Consider the following 4,853-nt stretch of genomic DNA (forward strand, 5'->3'; position numbering starts at 1 on the left):
TTTACAACAATGTGGACTGTCCTCCATAGCAATGTTGGTGTGAATCTGGGGTGTGCGTGAGAAGTTTAGAAATACAGTGCGCCCTTGGCTTATACTGGGGATCTGTTCTGTAAGCCAAAATGTGCGTATGCTCGAGTCCCATTCACCACGGGCACGCACCCCATTCATTTGAATCAGACGCGCTGCCCCTTGTGCCCCGTACGGCTCTCCACAGGTTTGAGCGTATGCTCAAACCCGCACATAGCATGCCTGCGTATGACACAGGTGCACTGTAAGTACATTCGCATGCATGGGGGAAGAGGGAAAGCTGGACTTGTCATGGTTGTCCGGCCAGATATACTAAGATTTATCAAACTGGGGTGAGTTCGAAAGAACTGTGTCCAGACAGTTTCACAAAACTCACTTCATGTATATAGACAAGTCTATGGTTGCTTAGCATTGAGGTAGCCCAAAAGTAAAGTGGATTTTCCTGCCAGTGTAGACATGCCCTGAGTCACTCACAAATGTTAAGTCAAAGGCTTTCATGGCTGACATTCATAGCGTTTTGTGGGTTTTCCAGGAATAAACTCTTCTAGAACATGGCCACGTAGTCCAAAAAACTCACTCACAAATCATTGTTTTCAGAACACAGGTTGAAAAAACAAACACCAAAACAACAACAACAACAACAGGAAAAACCTGAACCTCAGCAGGGATAAATAAAGAAGAGCAGAATCGTAAATCAACCAATTCACAGAGTCGTTGACTGTTTAATGACTACCAAACAATACGGACATCTCAACAATTTGAATAGAAGCGTGTTGTAGTACATGGTGTGGTTTTAATGTACTGGATCAGGGAAAGAGGCCCCATCAGTTGTTTAATTTGACTCTTATCACACCGGATGATGTTGCGTCCTTGCCGGGACATGACACCGACAATGCAATTATAGGATTGCTTTACTACCAACTGCATTGCCTGGGCCTACGCTTTGCATTTTAACATTCAAAAGAGCTAGCAACACACACAACTTGGCAGACTCCATTCCAATAAAGGCGTTTTTTAAAAACCCTCCCTATCCTGAAAAATGGAAGAAGTTGGGAATGTGGGATGAGAGAGAATTTTAGGTGAATAAACTGAAATCCCTGCTTTGAATTCCTTTGCATTTGGCTCACAACACAGGGACTGTACAGACAACCCAAAAGGAACGACTCAGTGCCACCCCTGGATGTGTGTGGTTGGGGATGTGGCAACCAGATGCCACACCCCCAACCCGCCAGGAAAAGAAGCCCCCAAAAGAGTTTCTTTTGCCAGCGCTATAGGAGTGCCATAAGGGTTGTGCTACACCTTCATGGCACTCCCGTGCATGGAGCAGTTTGTGCGCCACATATGCGCAACATCACCATGGTGCCCCTCATGTAAATGGCAGCATGCCAAGATGGCACCAGCGACACTCAGTAGGACCCGGGAGCTTGTGGACGCTCCACTCTACCAAGCCCTACTTTTGGCCCCAGGCCAGTGCAAAGTGCCAGTCTATATAGGGTCACAGTCATCCTTTAGGTCAGGGTGGGCAAATGTGGTGACGGTGGAGAGGGTCACACAAGATGGGAATAATTACCATTTGGTTTTTATTTCAGTGCGGGATTTGAAACCTCCAAACCTATGGGCAAAATGGAAAGCTATTACCTTCCCAGATCTGCACGTTCTGGAATGTTGCAAAAACCAGCATGCAACATAATGGCAGAAATTCAACAACCAGGGGTTGGGGGGGGGGGAATAACCTATTCCTACCTCCATCTTTGCCAAGTTGGCCGCTATCACAAGAAATAGCTCCAGTTGAATGCCAACAATTGCATCAAGTCCTGACACTCACAGTCTTTTACGCTGTCTCTTGCAAGTGAAAAACTCACAGTGGGAGCCAACCCAAGAGGTGATGTGAGGACATGATCAGCAATGAGACACGCCAGAGGAACTGATGTTATCAGTCGACAGAACTTCTGAACTCAGTGTAGGATTTGATCCAAATAGCTCTGAGTTGAAATACTCGCTTGTTTTGCTGCGAGGAACTGGAGCACATGAACAGAGCGCCATCCTTGCTCCCCTTACTCTTTTCCTTCTTTTCCACACTCTGGATGTCGTAATCTTTTCTTGATACGGCCTAGAATTTGTTTTGTTTGCCACTGCATCTGACTGTTGACACATGAGCCATAGTGCTTAGCCTTGAGGAGTCCCTTCCAGGCAATATCTCACAATGTATAATTTATGTATAGCACCTGTCACCATTAGAAGTAGTGATGAACATGAGCTTTGATAACTTCACAAAACAAGCTCATGGAGGTGCAGAAGAAGAACATGGAGAGGAGAAGAAAGTCCATCCAGGGTATTATCTGGCAATAAGCTGCAGGTTAAAGTTACCAGATGTTTGGGAGATAGGTGAGGAAGTTTCTCTTCATCCGCTCTTTCCAGGTGATGCTGAGGACACCTAAAAAGGATATTATTTTCATACTTTGGAGGCATTGGACCATGATGGAAACTGAGCATTGTCAGGAGAGGATTGACTGATAAAGGCCTCATTCCCACTCCCTTTTAAATCAGATTGTGATTCAGTTCGAACAATGAATCAAACAACCCTCTTTCCCACTTAATCCAAATTGCTGAAGCAACTCTGAGAGAGGGGACTATGCACCAGACCCATTTAACTCGCGTCTTTTTGACACTAGTTTTCTCTGCTCCTTTTTCAATGAATTGATTCTGCACAAGTGGGACCCACAAGCGGATCTGGAATCGATTCAAATTTCCCCTTCGGACGGCTGGAACCAATTCATTTTGAATTGATTCACTGGTGAATGGGAACCACAAGTGGGTTCCTTTGGTGCCAGAAAATGACAGAAAATGTGGTTGAGGCAAGTGTAATGTAAACCACAATCCGATGTTGAACCGATCCGGATCATGCACTGATTTATCCGTAAGTGGGAATGAGGCCCATGACAGTGCCTTTATTGGGTTTCCTTTGTGTATGGCGGGTTATAGACCGCCGCTTTGAGGCGGTCTGCTGCCGCCGCCGTTTGCTCTGTAAGGGAGCCGTCGCAGCCATACCATGCGGCTCCCTTGCGGAGCAAAAAAGAAGCTCCAAAATGGAGCTTCTTTCTGCGGCACCCTAATGATGTCGCGAGGCGCTGCTGGTTCGGATCCAGCATCCAATACGTAAAGATGGCGCTGGCCGTGTGGAATGGCTGGCGCCATATTGTACGGACAGAGTCCGTATTAGAGCCAGGGGCATCTAGAAGAGACGCCCCCATTTTTTAAAATGGGACGTCCTGCGGACATCCCAAGTGCCGGTCTGTAACCGGCCAATGTTTCATAAAAATGATTTTTGAAAATTTTCACAGCCGGACAACAATTGTTCAAATTATCAATTATTTCCTTTGGGGACAAAAAATAAGCAATGGATTGTATTCCTTCTCACAGAAGGAATCGAGGGATGAACAAGGAGAGTTTGAATCTGGGGGAAACAATGGCAAAACCGTTCTAAACACAACAACAACAACAACAACAACAACAAATAAACCAAACTCAAAGTACAAATGACACAAGGCTGTTTGAAACAAAGCAATGCCTAGAGCGGTATATAAACGTCCTAATTATTGGTTAACTTTGGAAACGCAGTAGCAATATCTCTCTGGGATCCTACTGAATCCAATCACCACCAGGAAGGGAGTTCCAAATATGCTATAGAGTTATAGGGTTTCTTATTATGGGGCTGATATTGACTTGAGGCAGGTGTTCAGGCGGTGTTCCTGCATGGAATTAGGGTGTGCCTTGTTTTGGAACCGTAGGATGTTTGTTTCTAATGCAGCCCTGTTGTTTGCATCGTCACATGTCCCCAGTCAAGCCACAATCCCTCTGGCCAGTTCATATTGCCATCCTGTCATAAGGATCTCCAATACTCTCCCTTTGGACTGACTGCCTTGCTATTTCCACGCCAACTTTACATTTGCAGTCCTCGGCTGCTCCAGTGCTGCAAAATTAATGCAGTTCAACACCGCTTTGACTACCGTGGTTCAATGCTATGGAATCCTGGGATCTGTAGTTTGTTACTGACACCAGAGCCCTCTGACAGAGAAGGCGAAATGGCTCACAAAACTACAAATCCCATAGCACTGGATCCATGGTACACAAAGCAGTGGCAACTTATTTATATCCTGCCTTAAGTCCCTGTATTGGGAGGAAGGTGGAATAATAATAATAATAATAATAATAATAATAATAATAATATCAATAATTATTATTATTACTACAGTCATGATTTAATGTTTATTATATCATTTTTAAGTATGTTTTAACTCTTACATTGTTTAATTGTATTTTAAGCAGAGGGATTGAGGGATTTGGATTATATGTTTTTTAATCTTTGTGAAGCGCCCCGATTGCATCTTGTAGAGGGGCAGGATTTAATAATAATAATAATAATAATAATAATAATAATAATAAATTCTGCAGTGTGGATGCAGACCTTGTTCCTGAAAGCTCAGCAACTTGGACTCTATCTTTTTTCCTCACATATTTTCCCTTGCTTAATACATTCATTTTTGGACACTTTGCCCAGAATCCTATTTGTGACATATACACCATTCCTATGGAGCTTATCGCATGGACAAGAAACCCGACTGCATCCCAATGGGATGCAGCTGGATTGCAGGATCCAGGCAGGAATTATTGCATGTAATTCATCGCAAATTTCGCTGGACGAAAGTAACCCAGCATCATCCCAGGCATGCTTTGGAGTCTTCTTTTCAAAGTTGGAAAGCTCCTGGCTTTGAAAAGCGGCCTCCAAAGCACACCTGGGACCCAGGCTACAGCTGGGCTGTACTCAC

The sequence above is a fragment of the Sceloporus undulatus genome, chromosome 9 (genome assembly GCF_019175285.1).
Source record: "Sceloporus undulatus isolate JIND9_A2432 ecotype Alabama chromosome 9, SceUnd_v1.1, whole genome shotgun sequence".
Taxonomy (NCBI): Eukaryota; Metazoa; Chordata; class Lepidosauria; order Squamata; family Phrynosomatidae; genus Sceloporus; species Sceloporus undulatus.